We start from the raw sequence: 19,660 nt of genomic DNA, 5'->3' as shown, positions 1-19,660 counted from the left end.
AATTACTAGAATATAACAATTATTTAATATTTTTATGGTGTTTCATATTGATTAACCCCTAGTGATTTAGAAAACGAATTAGACTAAACCTGCATGACTAGAAAGTAATTATCTTTGTACCTTGATGTTTTTTAAAACAAAAATCAAGTGTGCAATTAGAAGGCTTTTTGGATGCGAATATTGCATCAAATTAATGATAAATTAAAATTTTAAAATTGAGTTTTATAAATCCTTTAAGAAACTAGTAAATTGAAGTACGTGTTTCGTTTTGATTTTGAACGGGGCATTTTTAAAAACTTTAAGGAGCCCCTGGGCAAGCTTTCATTTGAAGTAAATTGAAGTCTTTTGAAGCCTGTCATTTTTGCATCACTACATAACAACAAAACGAAAGACGATCATAGAGACACTTGTTATTGATTGAGATAGTACAAATAAGCCACATATGTTTGTTGAACGTGTTACCTGTATCTTATTTAAAATTCATACATGTCATTAAATCAGGATGAACAATTAGGTTCTCTGGCCCATGTTGGGTTGGGCACCGAAAAGATAAATATTATTAAAGACACATTTCTATGCATTATCTGTAAGCGTTACATAATATAAATGTAACTTACGGGTCTGTTAATTTGTATTGAACACATATATTTCCACTGAATATTGTTGAGTAGTGTCCAAAACTGATTGCAGGCAAAAATTCTATTAAATATTGTCACCATGTTGTGTCAAAACCACACTCTCCGAGTAGTGAAATAATCTTTGCGTTTGCCATTTCCCAAAAATGTTTAGGAATGCTTTTAAAGATTGAAGGTATGAATTGCATTTTTAAAAAGTATAAGCATCGCTACTTTTGTTAACCGAGAAGTGACATCAAACTTTGAAGAGGAAGAAGAGCATCAGATCAATGTAAGCCGCTTTCTAATCCAATGGAATCGCTTCTTCAATGACAAACAGGCATGTTGCTAACCACTTCATTAGACAGATGCCCCCATTAAAGGTGGGCCAGGAATCGCCATGAGGCTTTCCAACGGGTAAAATTACTGATGTTATGGCTATTGGTAATTTCGAAATGCAAGAACACTGGCTTTTAAAGTTTTCCCCCAAGGGTTTTCAGACAAGTAGAGAAAACCTGTATGAATCCGGTAGTAATTCCATGTTTTTAGCCCATATCCACCCAGTAATGTCACAGGCTTTCAAATGGTGAATTGCCCAAGGACAGGGGAATTACCAGGAATGCATTATTGACACAATTCTTTTAATTCATCGAATCAAAAGGAAACATGATCAAGCGTATCAAAGATGTTCCTGGAAACACAAACAGTAAAACGTATAGGCCAGCGCAAGCATGCCCGCGCAGCAATATGTAAATGTATCACAAAAGTGATGGTTGAAGCTAATGCTCACACCCATTATGTCATATCAACATCGAGATGTACACTCTAGGTCCCTCATTTATGAAAAGTGACGCATCCCTGCGCCTGCGTAAGGATGCGTCACTTTTCCGTACGACGCGCTGCGTCAGAAAGTTGCGGTGCGGATGCGTCAGATCTATGGAATGGCGCACCGTGCCGCAAGGGGAGGCGCAAGGCGGGGGAAAGTGACGCAGACGCGGCCGTCCTGACGCACCGAAAAGACACGCAAGTGCGGAAAAAATGCCGTAAGTCGCATTTGCGGAACTGACGCAAGTGTATGCGTCGCTGCGCCACTATCACATTGCGTCAGAATCCGGAAAACGCCAAAAACACGCGCATCCATCACCTAATTCTCTCGCAAATGGAAAAAATTGCTACCATGGAGCCTGAAGGACAGAGCAGCAGCCAAGGAAACCTTCCACATGGCAGCCAGGATGCCCAGCCTGCAACACAGGGAGAAACCCTTGGAAAGAGGAAGCGCAAAATTAATTTCAGTGCTGAGGAGAACAATATACTTATAAATGAGGTAACAGACCACCAGCCCCAGCTTTTTGCTAGTTCCAAGTTGCCACTATCCAAAAAAGAGGCTATTTGGCAGTCCATATTGACAAAGGTGAACTGTGTGGCCCAATCTAGGCGGACAGTTATTGACCTCAAAAAACGGTGGAATGACATAAAGCGCCGCACTAAAGAAAAAATGGCCAAAAACCGCAAAGAAGCTGGGCTTACAGGAGGAGCAGCCCATCACAACAAGAAGAGCTGGATGACCTTGAGGAGCGGGTTGCGGCGGTCATCCCAGAGGAGTTGGTTGTTGGAATCCCAGGGCAGGACAGTGCAGAGCATGAGGAACTGCAAGACACACAGGGTAAGTCCCTACAAGGGGAAATGTGCAAAGAAGGTAATGTTCTGCTGTGCATAAACTAAGGTGGCTGGCTCAATTACTGACGTGTTGTGGAAAGAGAAGCCATGCAATGTCATGAACTGTGAAGGGTCTACAAAAAGTATTGTACCAGGGACATGCACATGTTACATTTGGGAAACAGCTACCCATGTGAAAGTAAACATATATGTCCAAAGTGAAGTCCCAGCCCACTGCTGCACCTGACAAGTGCCACACGCAGGTGCAAATATACAACTACCCTCCTGAAAAAAAAATCACACAACATCCTGCAACAGACCGAGTTTCACACTTGTATAACTTGGACTGCTACCACTGTGCTGGCAGGATGTTATTTTGTTCATGTAGTGGTGAAGGTAGCACTGCTCAGAAGTGAGGAGTGTCCCCCGGGCTCCTTTCTAGTCCTTATATAAAGGTTTCATCAAAATCCACGATGAGAATCAAAAGTTTTTACAATGCTTGTTTATTATTTCCTCAAGTCTTGTTATGTTCACAAGGACATGGTAAATTCAAGAGAAGTTTTTCCAACAATCAAAATTGCACGCATATCCCAATGCGTGCAATTTTGATTGTTGGAAAAACTTCTCTTGAATTTACCATGTCCTTGTGAACATAACAAGACTTGAGGAAATAATAAACAAGCATTGTAAAAACTGTTGATTCTCATCGTGGATTTTGATAAAAACCTTTATATAAGGACTAGAAAGGAGCCCGGGGGACACTCCTCACTTCTGAGCAGTGCTACCTTCAGCATTTAACACACCCCCTGTCGGAGGGTGATACTCCGGAGCACCTTACAGATTTAAAAACTACCCACAAAACGCTGTGCGTCCAACCACACCCCAAGATATTTTGCAGTTCATGTAGTGGTGCCACAATGTGCCACACCCACAATAATAGGCCACAGACAGCCATGTAACATAGTACAACATATCATGTCATTGCATCATTCCCACATTAAAGTGTCAGAAAGCGCACTTCCAGGGCTGTTGCTAAGGGTATACCCAGAAACATCTATGTCCAATTGACAATGTACAATAGGAACGTCAAAATGTAACTATCACGCTGCCCCACAAAGATATGCATACACAGGGTCTGTGTAAGGCATGCCCAACCTGAATAAAAACGTAATCTTCCCTCTATGATATACCCAACATATCGCTTTTGCATTCAAGTGGACACATAGAAAGGGGAAAAATCTTTTCATGACTGCATCATGCAGGAATGTGTCCCTTCCATGCACACAAACACTGATCCCCTGCACCGCTGGACCCCTTGCAACATGGTGCAAGTCTGCCTGGGTCGGCGCATGCCAAGCATTGTGCACCTGTGTCGTTGTGAAGGACAGGTGACACCAATAAAGAGACCCTACTCATAGTCACCCAATGCAGGCCCAAAATCTGTCATTGTACGACTTTGTGCATGATGGTTTCAGCCACATTATCTGCATATTAAGGGAAAGTACTCACGAATGTTACTCAGTATGTGAAGCCCTATGCCACATTACACAAGCATCATGCATAACATATGCATGGTGGGTCTGCACATCAAAAAAAAATGTCAGTAGTGGTCATGTGCAATCCATCCCAAATTTGGAAATACATTAGCATCTGGCAATTGTGTCAGTACCTCACACCTGCATCATGGTAGGTATAGGGGTGAGGCAGTGTCACCGGGAGAGGCCTGAACCAAGGTTTGCTGTACTTGAATGATGCCCCTCACATGAATGCATGACTTAAGCACTGACCAGCTACATCTGGATGAATGACGTATATAACATGAATAACAACATGTATTGACATACAGTGAATACAGCACTTCTATGTTGTCACGACCATGGGGATAACATAAGTGTCCCAATGGTGTACTTGCAGTGAAAGAACATCCAACATCAATAGTGTGGAGGAATGCGCACCATCTCACTGAATGCCTACATTCATGGTCTGTACGTATGCATGCACTGCAGCACACCTTTATTGCAAGGGCCGCAGTCCAGCTGCTAAACATCCAGCACATATGCACCATAGTTAATTATACAAATGGATCATCAGCCAGTCTGCAGTGCTGTTGGTGTAGCTTAAGTGCCAAGAATGTTCAATCACATTAGTAAGCTGTTGCATACAGATGAGAGCAAATGCTCAGGAGTCATAGCAACTGCTATGCCAATGGCATTGCATCTCCAAACAAAACAATGGCAATGACATGCAAAGTTGGCGTGACGCATACAAATAATGCCAACAAGTTCACTAACTGCACCTTGCAAGATTTGCAAGGCTGTCACAGACATGAGAGAAACAAGCAAAGTCATGCAAATGCACAACACGTCCCGGAATGTAAAGCCACAACATACATTTCTCTAAGGAAGGTGACAAATCGTGGCACAACATATATGCATGGGAGTGGTACTGGACAGCGCTGCAAAGAAGTTTATAGGCTTGCCCTGTGACAAAGATACACTTGACAAATGTGCAACAACAACAATATTGTGTGCATTCCTATGGCGCAACCATGAAAATTGTTGCTGCAAGAAGACAGCGAGGCAACACTTCTCACCATGTCCCTCCTTGCAATAGCATGGATGTACAGTACCCACTGGACATTGCTCCATGATTCAAGCAGTGACAGTTCCATTACAAATCATCATGTCATTGTATGCACAACCATGGCGCAACTCCACAAATGCATAGTGGCAGATGATGCCAATGGCACTGCCCACATACATGGCTGCCATGAGGTAGGGGGAAAGTAGGGATGCAAGTACATTCATGAGGGGTGCAGAAATGATGGTGTCATTCGAGATCCAAACAGTGCTATTTGTGTGTTGTAGTGTCACAAGTATTTAAGAATTGGTGGACTGTACTTGCAAAAAGGAGTGGATGAGATGTCATGCAATGTCCTTCCTCCAGCTGCAAGAGGGTGCAAGGATGGCAGTGGGGATTGCTGGTCAAGTCACATATGTCATGCATTCAATGATGGGAGTGCCAGGAGAGTATGAAGTCAGACCTGAATCAGAAGTACCTGCAGCTGTACTACAGGTACTTAACCGTGTCCTGTTCAGTGGTATGTTGAGGTCCCTTGATGCTTGTGTCTGATGTCAGTGAATTTACCCTGGAGGTGTTGTTGGTCAGCTAACTTAACCTGCTGACGTGGAACTGGAGGTCATCGATAGGGATGCTGTCTGTGGATGTCACACACTGGGGTGCAATGATGTTGGAGAATGGACCACATGGCCTGTGTGTCATGCACATGAGTGTGCTGCTGAGTATGGCCATGGGCCTGGTCACGATAATGTAGTTGTCGTAGTACATGGTCAACCATGGCACATTAGAGTGCCTGCTCACTCTGAGTGTAGCAGTGTATGGGTTAACAATGCCTCTTCCATGATTGTCGTGCTGCCACATGCAGGTGACACATAAGTTGTCAGTGACAGTGATGGGGATGTCTGTAGCAGAGTTACGTCCTGGCAGGTGAGGTGGCGTACAGGGTTGAAGGTGAGGAGGTACCTGACATTGTATTGTTGCAGTGTTCAAGAGGAATAAACCTTTGTTCACAGTGTGGACCTGAGCCAGTCAAATGCAAACAGCGTACAGTATGGTTGCCGTAGTCTCATGCGATGACCATTTCAATGTATGCTGCACAATGTCAACAATGCAATGCATGTGTACCAAAATAATATTTCAAAATTCTTCTTTGTGACCCCAATTATGTTGTGATGTAAGTACTACATGTGGTAATGTGTGTCAGTATGAAAAAAAAGAAATAGTGACAAATCTTAAAGAGTAACAAAAATGTTGTGGATTTATGTGTCAAATAATAACAATTGGTTGTGTCATGGGGGGACATATGTCTGAACTATTATTTGGATAGGTGTACATCATGAGAAATAGGGGGTAACATTTCAGAATATGAACTAATGCTGTGTACATAATTTTTGGCTATGAAAAATGGTGTGTGCATCACTCACTAATCTGACTCCATTGTGTGTGTTGTGGTTGTTCATAAAGGTATTGAATGCTTCAGGTCTGGGTGTGTGGTGACAAGGATACTTTATCCATGTACTCACTGAACTTTGAACAGTGTATTTAAAGTCTCCGCTGTGCAACACCTACTCTACAGTTGCAACATGCCTAGTATGAACAATGAATGAAATCGAATGTGATGACATGGCATGTTTTGGTATTATGTATGTTCCTTTTTGTACAAGAGTGTCAAACCTGCTCTCCATGGGGGCACAGTGTCAAACATTGGCAATTGGGGAGGGAGAGCTGTGAGTTAACAAATGCAGGACAGAACAATCAATGTCTCATGGTTGCAGGGATGTGTGTGTGAGTGTGTGCTGCAAAACATATTGTGGCCCATTCACAGAATGAACTCAAGACTCAATTCAAAACTTACTACTATATTGGTATTCACAGAATGCACTTACTAATTTTTCCATTCACAGAATGAACTTAATACTTTTGGTATTCACAGAAGTTAGGATTTTGCCTAAAGTGTCTCTGAAGACAGACTTAAGATAGACTAAAGGCAAAATCCTAACTTCTGTGAATACCAAAAGTACTAAGTTCAGTCTGTGAATGCCAAAAGTAGTAAGTGCATTCTGTCAACACCAAAAATGTATCAAGTTTATAATTGAGTCTCAAGTTTGTTTTGTCAATCTGGAACACATTGAGGGAAGTCTCACCTCAAAGATGTGTCCCATTTCTCTTCAGCCTATGCAACCCTGCCTTTGTGTCACATTAAAGGAATTAGCCAGCCAGGCTCACTACTCTGAGTCAATCACAACGCTGTGAAGTGCTGGTGTGACTTGTAATTGTAAATGGGATAATACATGCTGGAATGTTGGCCATGTTTGCCATGGAGGCTGAAATGCAGCCTGCATACCAAACATGGAAGTGGGTATTACTGCTCTGGTCATCATGGGTGGTACCTGAGTCATCTTGCCAATATGCACATGAGCCACATCATCTAAGATGTCCCCTACCCACCCTCCCATGCCATGATGACACATAGCATTATCACATCAGTCACTCATCCCTTGTGTCTCCATAATAAGTCATTTCAGTGCTCTCATCTGAGCCCACACTCCACATATGGTCTATGAACTACCAGTAAGGCCCCCACCCCTGTGTTCATGTGTTCCGTCATCACTGAATATTGTAACTCATAATTAGCCTACTCAATGTCAGCCGCTGTGCAAGCCCACAGCAGACGCATGTACATGGTGTGCTGAAGCCACGCCTATGGGAAGTCTGAATGTGCACATCTGGGTCTCAAATGCAATCATTTCCAGCAGCAACTGATATACAGTCATTCACTGATGCAGATCAGCCAGCCTCCATGCACTCATACATGGAAAACATTGGAGAATGACAACAGGCCTTTCCAAACATGACCCGCAGACATTTCACATGCCTACACTGCTGACAAACCTCAACCACCACCCTGGTCTCAAACACAGCCTACACCAGCGTTACTGCAAGTGAAAGTCACACCTGGATACACAACTGTGCATACCAGACCTCCACCCTCTGCAAGCCTAACAAACAGCACTACAGGGACACGGCATGGTAGAGCACTGATCTCTAAGAAGCAAGAGGCACCAGCAGATACCTTGGTAAGAACTGTATAAACACCAAGACACCTGAAATGTAAAACACATACATGGACCCAATGAGGGAGAACCACAAATAAATAATCCTACATAATGGAAAGTCCTGCTAACTAGTCAAGGTCCTGCATTAATACAACAACCTATGCTGCAAATCTACAGACATCACCCTGGCACTACAGACCTGTGATAAGTGTCCAACAAAATTCCCCATAAACAACAAAATGTCACTACAACAACTTTGCCGTACACATGAGATGCCACAGGCAGCACCACGCAAACCTCTCCCAACACAACAGCCATACTACCATACCCACCGGGACACCAGTCACAGCTCAATGCACCACCTCCAACATGAGATACAGCCACCTGTGGGATCACTACAGCCCTGTCCTCATTACATCAACAACAGCACCAAGATCACCATATTCACAGCCACAGGTGACATCTGCACCCTCCGGGACCAGGAGGTGTGAGTGTGCTCTGACACAGACTAACACCACACAGATTTGCTACACTACATGACGCAGGATTCAAAGGAACAATGCTTAACTGGGTCACTCACCCCAGCAAGAGGTTCAAGGATCAGACTGACAACCTTCGCCTTCAAATGCACGTTATTCCAATGCTGAATGCAAGAGGGACCATCTATGTGTCTGACCCTTGTCAGCATCAACAGGGCTGCCTCAGCACCATTTGAAACCAAACACAGCCTCAACATTGTATCCATTGCTGATGACAGACAGCTCATACTCTCTCACACCTAAGACTACACCAACTAAACACTTGAAATACATTGAGGAATGCAGTACGTCCCAGTCTGCATGAACCACAGCTGCATGAAATCAAAATCAGAGAATGCAGAAGTCTGTGTCCTTGGAACAACTCCTTCAGCATGTGAAAACACATGTTGCATCTACCACTCTGATGGGAAGGGGCTGCCGCTAACGCTCAAAGAGATAGGTCTTGATGAGTCTTCTGAATGGGAGTAGGTCCTGGGTCTGCCGTAGATGGGCCGGGAGTGCAAGGTCTTGGCGGTGAGGTAGGACAAGGAACTGCTGCTGGAGGTTGGTCATACGATGCGGTGGACAGTGGTGAGGGGGAGGCTGGTGGAGCGGACGTGGCGTGTGGGGGTGTAGAAGCTGAGTCTGCTGCACATGTAGGCTGGTCCGGCCTACTGGAGTGCATTGTGTGTCTGGGTGTGGAGCTTCAAGCTGATCCACTTGCTGATAGGGAACCAGTGTAGGTCTCACATTTGGGGGATGATGTTGCTGCGGTGGGGGACGTTGACAATCAATGAGCCGTAAGTGAATTGGATGCGTTGCAGTAGTAGTAGGTCTTTGTCAGGGAATCCTGCATACAGTGCGTTGCAGTAGTCCAGTCTGCTGGTGCTCAGGGCCTGCGTCACAGTTATTTTTGTCTGGGGTGGGGATCCACTTGTGGATCCTGCATAGCATGCGGAGGCAGTTGTAGCATGAGGAGGAGATGGCGTCGACCTGCTCAGACATGGAGAGGGAGGAGTACTGGAAGTATTGTAAGTTGCGTGTATGGTCAGTGGGTGTTGTTGCTGTTCCCAGTGTGGTTGCCCGACAGGAGTTGTCCCAGGCTCAGGGTGTGGGTCCGAGGATGAGGACCTGTGTCGTCTCCATGTACAGTTTCAGACTGCTGCTCCTCATCCAGTTGGTGAGGGACTTCATTTCCTCGTGGAGGTTTGTTCAGGGTGTGAGTGGGTCCCTGGTGATGGAGAGGATGACCTGGGTGTTGTTGGTGTAGGAGATGATGTAGAGGCTGTGATGGCGGCCCACGTGTACGAGGGGGACATGGACATGTTGAACAGTGTTGGGCTGAGGGATGACCCCTGGGGTACGCCGCAGATGATGTTGATGGAGTACAATTTGATGGATGCGTTCCGGACACTCTGGACGCTCTGGGTCCTGCCGGAGAGTAAGGACGTTGTTCAGTCTAGGGCCTTCAATTGGAATCATGATTCTCGGAGGTGTGTCTTCAGAGTGTGATGGCATACCGTGTCAAAGGTGGTTGACCGGTCCAGGAGGAAGAGGGCTGCTGCCTTGGTGCTGGCTAGTTGCTGCATGATGTTGTCTGTGCCGGACATGTGGACTGTCTTGCTGCTGTATGTACGTATGAATCCGGACTGGGACGGCTCAAACAGGTTGGGGTCTACCAGCTCGCATCCCAATTGCATGTTGATGATTACCTAGATGACCTTCGTTGGGAATGTGAGCAGGGTGATGGGCCGTGACTCCTCGAGGGCATTGGGGTGTGCCTTGTGCCTCTTGAGGAGGGCATTGCTTGTGGCATGCTTCCATATGTCATGGAATGTTGCTGCATTGAAGATGTAGATCAACATGTGTAGTTGTGGTATGATTGCTTCCTCTGCTTTGAACAATAAGTGGTGTGGTGATGCTACTGCTGGTGATCCAGAGTGTATGGAGTTCATGACCCTGTGTGTTGGGTCCTTGTCGACGTAGTACCATGAGGTGCTGCGGTCGGCGCTGGTGGTTCTCGCCAGGGAGGTGGAGTCTGGCATAGTTGGGGTGGTTGTGGTGGTGAAGCTGTCATCGATGTCACCAAATGTGCGCTGTGAGAAGATGGACAGTGAGTCCCAAACTTCTTGTGAGGGTGTCATGTTGATAACGTTTGCGCATGGGTTTCTCTGTTCAATAACAATGCAGAATACCTCATTGCTGTCGTGTGCATTGGTATCCAGACAGGCTTTGAAGGAGGAGCTCTTTGCCAACCTGTTGAGGTGGTGATGTATACACGTGGCGTCCTTGTGAACTGTGTGGTTGTGCAGTGTGTGTCCATGGAGTCATGTTCACTCCATCTTCCGGCATGTGCGTTGGTAGGTCTGGAGGTAGTCGGTGAAGCGGGTGGCTCTGTTGCAGGTGTGGCTGTTGGAGGGTAACATGAGTGGGGCAAAGGTGTTGGTGCAGTCCTACATACACTGTCAGAGTGTTTGGGCACTGGCGACTGGGTTTGTGGGGCTGTAGTTCGGGATGTGGCTGAGGGGTGTGACTAGCTGGTCTACGTTTACTTTTACCCAGCATTGGTGTGCAGTTGTCTGCGGTGGTGTGTGGTTGATTAATAGAAGGTACAATTGATGCTGCGGGGGTCGGTCGAGTGCAGTTCAGTAGTGTGGTTGGAGGTGACGTGGGTGCCTGTTGAGAAGACTGGGTACAGCTTGTGGCTGGCGGTGTGGGTTTGGTCCTGAGTTGTCTGCAGCCGGGTCTGGTGAGGTTGTTGTTCATTATGGTGGAGTTGTCGTTGTTGTTGTCCTTGAGGTGTAAGGTCAGGTACCACAGGATGATGTACTGCGTGGAGGGGAGTGCTTGGGTGCTGGCGAGGTCATTGATGGAGCAGCAGAACTGAGCACTGGGTCGGTGTGCTGTACATGAGGGTGGTGTTGGGTGTCGGTGTGGATGTTCATATGCAGGTGGTTGGCGGTGTTGATGGTGTTGTCTGCATGGGTGCCGACCTTGAGGGTAGACTTGTGGTTGATGGTGACCCATCCACCAAATCAGTCTGCGCAATCCCTGCGGTTGAACTTGTAGCTGTCTGGGATGTCTATGGTGATGTTGGTCGCAGAGGAGTAGTTCCACCAGGTCAAGTTCATTAATTACACATCTGGGTCAGAGGTGGCAAGCAGATCCCAGAGCCACATGGGCTGGGTTTGTGTGGAGTGGGTGATGTGGATAATGCATCGGAGGTGGCTGGGTCCACTCCATGGGGGTTTGGTGGCTCGGTTGCATGTGAAGATGCATGTGCGGCAGGAGAAGGGTCCCGTGTGTATGTTATTGTGGTGGCCTGGAAGCTAGTGTTGTATTGGCCGGCATTGAGTGCATGGAGGGTACAGGCGTAGTACTGGAGTCTGGTGTAGTTGCGTTAGTGGCCACAAGGGGTCCTGGCGCTGTGCATGGTCCAGGCACAGATGGGTGCAGCCTGGCCTGCTTAAGGTGTGCCTCTGGTGCGCAAGTAGCACATTCGAGCAAAGTTTTGCACATATGGGGATGTGGGAGGGAGGAGCAGCTGGTATGCGGGAGCATCAAGTGTGCATGGGGTGGTGGAGCAGTGGCACTGAAAAAAAATGGTGTGCAAACAGGGTGAAAACTTGTTGCACTAAGGCCACTAACGGGACACTAATATGGTGGTTCTTCACACATGCCAGTGTGTACTCTGCAGCGGCAGCAGGGGCACACAGGGGAAGCTGGGAGTAGGTTGAGCAACATACCAGGAGCAATCTGGATTATCCAAATATAACGTAATTAGCATGAAGACACAGGAAATGGCCCACACACAAAAAACACAGATGTGATGGCTATGACAGGTGGGATGATGTGAGATGGTAAGAAATCCATGTCCCACATCCTCAGTAATTGTGGCCTGATACCTGTTGCACACATATAGAGTGCAAAATGCCACATGGACTTCCTACTGTTTTGGAATGTGTCCCCAATACACACCAACAAAACAGACATCAGGACATGCACTCAAGTTGAATGTTGCAAGTGTGTAAGCACTGTCTGCCCATGTGCCATGTTTTTTGGTCAACATTTTGTATCCATCAAATGATTAATGCCATGTCATTTTTGTTAACATGAGTGATGATGTGTAGCTTGAACTTTGACATGTTGAAACACATCAAAGTCAAAAAGGGTAGATGACTCTAAATTGTGCATCTGTACACCATATGTCAGACATGATCATAAACATACATCTATTTTTGATGGTACACCTACTCAGGAGCATGAACCTATGTTTGAATCCGACGATGAGGGCGGTGAAAGTGTAACAAGTCTGGGCACAGGAATCATCCAGGACCTGTTACAATCACTACAAACTCCCTCTCCCCCCACAAGAAGGCAAAGCAGCACAGTGGGATCTCCGCTTGGCCAACAGGGAAGCACTCCTATGCCACCTCCCACAACATCTGTGCCTCACCAGTTGCCAAACACGCTAAATTCCTTTGAACAGCGCGTAGTGGATGTGCAGGGTCAGTTGGCACAGGAGGTGCGTAAGGGGATTGAGAGCATGGCAGGGACCCTAGAGGGAGTGCTCCGTTGCCTAACATCAAATACTGGCAGTGCGGAAAGTGGTAGCAGCAACGAAGCACCACCACGTACTTTGTTTCACGCCATGAATGAAATTTCCGAAGTCATGCAGCAGAGGCACAGACAAATGCCTAACACAAGTGCCAGCCTTGAAGTGGCCAACACGCTGAAGGAAATACAGGACACCCTCAAAGAAATGGCTGCAAAACAGGATGCATACCTGACAAAATTGGCTGACTACCAACGAGATGTGACAGCTGTGCTTGAAAACCAGCAAATCATGCTGAATGCATTTATGCGGTACCTGATGGGCATCGAACATGTTGCAGGTCCAATACCATCAACATCTGCTGTCCCTGATGTGGCTATGCCTCCTGTGTCGACTGCCCCACTGGTCACACCATCCGCTGTGACAACAAACACTTCTGATGAAGATGAATCTGAAGATTTCCCAGTCCTCCGCAGAACCATGCGTTAGCAGCCCATATAGTACCAGGACAATAAATGAACACTGTCTGGTGCTCATAATACTGACATTGTACCTCAGTAATGACGATAAACAAATTACTGGTAGGCAAAGAATGAACAATAAATGATCTGTGGCCTCCCTCCATGAGGTGACAGCCCCTTATCACACAATAAAAAACTACTCACTCATGCATGTCACAAATGTCATGTTTATGTGTGGACTGTGCATGTACATCCTCAACCCTACTGTATGCGTCCCTTCATTATTAGAGTCCTGTCATACCTTGCTACTTGCTAAGTAGTCACTTACATCAATTTGCAAACACAACATGCAATGTCCAACTGGCAACGTTCATAAAGTGACTAGGAACGTGTGTACTACAGCATTGCTAATGTGCAACATAACGAATGATGTAATAAGTTAGAATGACTAACACTACAAGTTTGTACAAGGAGGGGGTGAGTGTTAAAATCAGATCTGCTTGCACACTACCATAAATGTGGGTGTGTCCAAGGTGTATGTATGTGATGATGAAATATCTGACATACCACATGTATGTATGAAAGCAAAACATCAGTACGTGGCTGGCATCAAAGGCACATCCTAAGGTAAGATAAGTAGCAGACAATTCTATTAACTGAAGCATAGGAATAGGGACATGCTTCACATCAGTGATTGGAACAACATCACACAACACTCAAATGGTGTCTCATGTATGAAATCCTACAAACACTTCAGTGCTGCTGCAAAGACTGTGGCCCTCATGCCTTAATGCCTTGTGGCACTGAAGCATATCGATTCTCACTTTTCTAATGTGATTCAAGGCTGTCATTGATGTGGCTCAGTGTGCCAGATGTATGTTGACACACTGATGGAAAAAATGAGCTGCGGAATTAGCCAAGGCAAGATGACTTACATGACATGTCAGAATAGAGATGTCCTGACACATATGTGAATCTGAGCAAATGGCAAAGCCTCGCCACACCACTGATCCTTGATCACGGTTACACCTTTGATGTGGAGAAGTGAGAACGTGACCAATTTCAAGCTTGGAGTGTGTTAGAAATTCCACTAAATGGCTTTGTGAAAAATAGTCAGCCACCATACTTCCACAATAAGTACTTATGTACAGGCCTGTCACACAGATAATTGTGCTACTACACACAAGAAATTTCTTTCCCCAATTGAAATGGCCCAATACACTCGTGGTACAATCTGTACCACTAGTACAATGTTGATTTTCAATGAGGCCATTTCCCAGTGGCACCATGGTGTGTCTGTGCCTTGTTCACTGTATTGTGGCCTTGGTGTGTGTGTCTGCTGCTCCTGATAGGGCTAATTTGGCCTGTCTGTTGTGTATCCCCTGTATTTGCTCTGTTTCCACACTGACTTTTACTTGCCACTGCAGTTACCTGTCCATCCAGCACCCACACACGTCCATGCTCCAGCTACAAGCTGCTCACCCTACACACGACCCCAGCTGAATGGTGGATTATGTATATAGGTACCATTGTTGTGCAGAGTTCAAGCAAATCTGTGAACATACACAACATGCGCAAGACCAGCTGAAGTTAGCCTGGATGTTAAAACCACCCCCACTACAAATGCAGCACTCCATGAATGCAACCTTGTGAGATAATACAACTGTTTTCTCAGGACACTGTGTAAATACCAAGCAACAGTCTCATGTTGACACTGCTGAAGCACCTTACCCCGTCAGCTGACAATTACAGCTATGAACACCCAGCTGTATGCCAATGCACAGTGTTGCCTGAGCTGCATCCTCCTACACACATGTCCTGCGCACAGATATGGCATATAAATGTGTGAGGCCAACTACAGCGCTAGCACTAGTTACGTTGCCTGGGTCACATCTGCAACTGGCATTGCATATGCAATCCACAACTTGTACAAGATCATGCAGACATACGGGCACAAACACCATGGAGGGATGCCTTGCCATCATCTTCAGGAACTGCCTCCAACAGACTAATGCCATTATGATCAAGTGATTGCACAGTCCTGAACATGTCCACTCCTGTATCAAAGTCAACTACAGGACAACTCCATGTTGTACCCTTGCATACAGACATCATTGATGTGCCACAATATTTGCAAACTACAATGCAGATCACAGACCGCACAACTACCTACAATACGTGGACTATGTACAGCTCAGACACCAGTGTCACTCATTGACAAACTCAGCCTATTCAACCTCACCGTACTCCTACACAACATCCCCGACATCAGATATACCCAGGTTGTCATCAACACAACTCACAAGGTGGAACACACCCGGGCACACATTGTCATCCAATGTAACTACTTTTTCCTTGGCCATCCCTCACATCCTCCCTGATCCAAGCCCCAATGCATCCTCTCATCATTCTGAAAACATACCATACACATGTCAAGGGCGCAGCCCCTGTGCAGACACTGGTGCAAGATCAACACAGAGCCCCTTGCCTCAGCACTGATACACACCCCTCCATCCACCATGTGCCACACTAACTCAGATCATTCCAAATTACAGATGTTGTACTACATATGCACATACATGGCTGCAGACTCACTTGAAGCACAACATACAACACACCAACAATGTCACCTGTGTATCCACTGACATACAACGAACAATGCTCATGTGCAGGCTGCTGGATTTAGCTTTGAGGCTCAACCAGACCCCAGGATTTGCACTCCGCCTACAGGGATAACATCACAGCTAAATGTCCAACTCATCTGATCCACACAAATGCAACATCATGAAGGGCACAATCATCTACACATCATGTCAATCCATGGCAAGCATAAACTCCATACCAAATTAAACAACATGACTGAGCTCAGCCCTCACTCACTTCACGGGAATATCATAAACACTTGGTACATTCTCCTACCACTAGATCAGCAAAGTGAATGTCAACTTAGATGAACATAAGCAAGGCATACCACACAACACCTTAGCCCAAGTTAGCCACACTACACAACATCCTCCGGAGGCCACATGTCTACATGTTTCACACCACAAACACCGTGATGGACATACATTAAGGAGCACCCGCACACATCTGCCCACAGCACTTCTTCCACAGGGCTGCATCCCCCATTGCACACGAACAGTGACAGTACATGGCCTCCACCATTGGAACATGCACCTCCACAGTAATTGCAAATGTTGACAGCTAAATGACATTAGCAGTTACACCCCTGCTGACCAAACAGACGTCAAGACCCACAGGCACATCTTTCAACACACATTTGCAGCCAAAGTCATTAACCAGAGGGTCATCATGCACCCAGTGATGTTCATAGGAACATACAACATCCCCAATCCTGCTCCATGATAAACAACAGCATCAAGAGGTCCCTCCTACACGCCACTGCAAAATCCACACAATCCTCAAAGTCGGTCACACTGCCAATCCATAGACAATATACATTGCTTCATTTCAAGAAACAATGTTCCACAACACACTAGCAGCCACACTCCACTATGGTATGAGGCAAGGTAATACACCACACTGGATTGTCTCCTCCCTTGCAGACCAGAGCAGATGATTCCGCATAATACATTTCACAGTACAACACACAGAGTACTGATGCTGAGTTCCTCAGTGACAAGCAAACCTCTACCAATGAATCTGCTTCGAGGCCCACAAGACATACGTCTGCAATACAGACCTAGCCATGGTCACATTTCCCTGCATCTACATAGCCAGCTTGTGAACCAGCTTTCTTTTCCACTTGCAGGAAAGACGTGGGTCATACTGGCCCTCAGCATTGTGAAACACTGCAAACATTGAGCTACAGTCTCAATACCAGGTGGCCCAATTAATGACGGCCATTGTGCCATCTGACCCTCACTTGTTGCGACGTTGTGTGACGCCTAACCCTGCCTAATAGTCATCATCCATCACCAAGGCACATGGTCATGCCATAATGCTGCATGCAACAAATCCGACCCTTAAACGCCTTGATCTGCGTTACAGGCACGTGCAATGGGTGTTGCTGTGTGCCTTACCAACAACATCCATTGGCTTTTGACACTGCCCCAGATGTAATAGGAACATGAAATGGGAGGCTCTGTCCAGAAATTACACAGAGCCAGGGCAGGCTTGAGGAAGGCTCAATGTTGACAATTATGATGAAGTCTCCTTGTCTCCCCTTTTTCACACAATGCAGTACATATAGTAAGAGGAAGAGGCCGTTGTGATGATTGATTAACTGAGAGGTGTACGTTCCTGTACAAGTCTGATGGTCCCCACAAGGCAGACACACTTGACCCATTGTGCAAAGGTGACTGCGTTAGCGATGAACAGGACATTGTGCAACAGTGATGGTGAGAACAATAGGACTGCGCTGTATCTTGCAGACATGGCACGGTCCTGCCCTCCATCCTGCAAAAGGGTAGCGCAACAGGAAGGCCTGCTGTGCTTCACTACGGAAAAACTTTATGAAAGAGGTCCCACAATCTTTACACATGATTGTTGATCACATGGGCTCACCTGAGACGCATTAGCTAAAGTCCCTCAAGGGTGAGTATTGGCCTGTATGAATTAGTGATAGTGTAATGAACATCTGGCTTACAATAGCTAACATGTAATGGTAATCTCAGATATGAGATCATTGTTGACATTCCTTGGCCAGCGAGGATAACGCTCACCCAGAGCTTATTTCACAACTTCATATGCCTACAAGTCAGACTTATTGTAAAAGAAAAACATATTTTATTTACAAAAAAAGTTCACACTAATTAAAATCTATGCTAAACTACACTACACTTATCAAAACTTGAAATAAAATCCTACACTAAGCTAATCTAAGGCGCTAACATCTACACTTATCTTGTCTAACTGTTCCTATACCTACCTCACACATACTACACAACACACAGATGACCCCCCACCCCCTATTCACCAATCACACATCAGGCACACATACACTTAATCTAAACACATACTAATTAACCTACCTAACTAAACAAGCATATATTTTTTTTTTTTTTTTTTTAGATCTTTAAAAACATTTAACATACACTATACATCAACCCCCCAGACACTCCTAATAACTTAACACTTATCCTAACACTATTCCTAAGTACTACAACTATCCTAAAAACTATCTGACTATTTAAACATGTAAACAATAACAAGGTCCGTAACTTGACAGGTGCAATTCCATGTCATGGACAACCACCACAGTTGTTCACTGTGTTCATTCCTACTCGTCCATTTGATCAATGGTGGCCTTCATGTCCGCAACCATGGACAGCAGGGTGGCCAGCTGCAGTTGCATGCCCGCAACCTTCAATGTCAGATCCTTTTGAGCCTTTTCAAAAGTTTCCATTTTGGCCTCAATATTGTCAATTTTGGCCATCAGGAGCACACCGTCTATCTCTGCTTGCGCACAAGCGTGTTTAGGTGGCGCTACTGCAGCTCCACCTGTCTTTGTCTCAAGGGCCTGTGCAGTGGTGGTTCCAGATTTTGGATCAGTGGTTGTCACTGGGGTCAGATTTGAGGGATGTCCAGAAGTGGAACAACTTGCAGATCCTGGAGATTGACTGTCCATTTGGGGGTCTAGATCTACATATGATCCAGTTGCTGGTCCTGAGTCCATGTGTGAGCGTTTCCCCTTTTGCTTCCTGCTCCACATGTTGCATGGGGGAGTGGGAGTTGGTGATCTCCAGGCTCCATCAGCACGTGATTGTTCATGTCGGCGTCCCATCTGCCTGAATGAACGACCAACATTCCGTATGTGTCGGTATCTTTCAAGACGGATGCGATACTGCCTCTCCTCATCTTGTGACACGTTGTCTGTAATGGAGCAATGACATCCACATCAGTCTGCACTTACACATTGACACCTGTACACATGCACATTATGCAATCTTCAGAACATTTTGGCAAGGGCCTATCGTTAACAGGGCATCTATTTCAAAGCATGGGGTCATCATCATCGATGGTCATACACAGGGATGCTAAGTGATGTTACGTAATACCTAAGATGATAATTACTGTAGATGACATGTAATGCCTCAATACATATGAGATGGTACATTCAAATGCATTTGTCCTGGGCATGAACCCAATGCCCGCCATTCACATATGCAGGCTCCTTCTCAACATGATGCAAGAGCATCTGTGTGCAGGCAAGGTTTGTATAGGCATTGTAATTTGACACTTCATACGCAGATACAAA

This window comes from Lissotriton vulgaris, chromosome 4_1 (genome assembly GCF_964263255.1).
Source record: "Lissotriton vulgaris chromosome 4_1, aLisVul1.2, whole genome shotgun sequence".
Taxonomy (NCBI): domain Eukaryota; kingdom Metazoa; phylum Chordata; class Amphibia; order Caudata; family Salamandridae; genus Lissotriton; species Lissotriton vulgaris.
Note: the sequence above shows the minus strand (reverse complement) of the source record.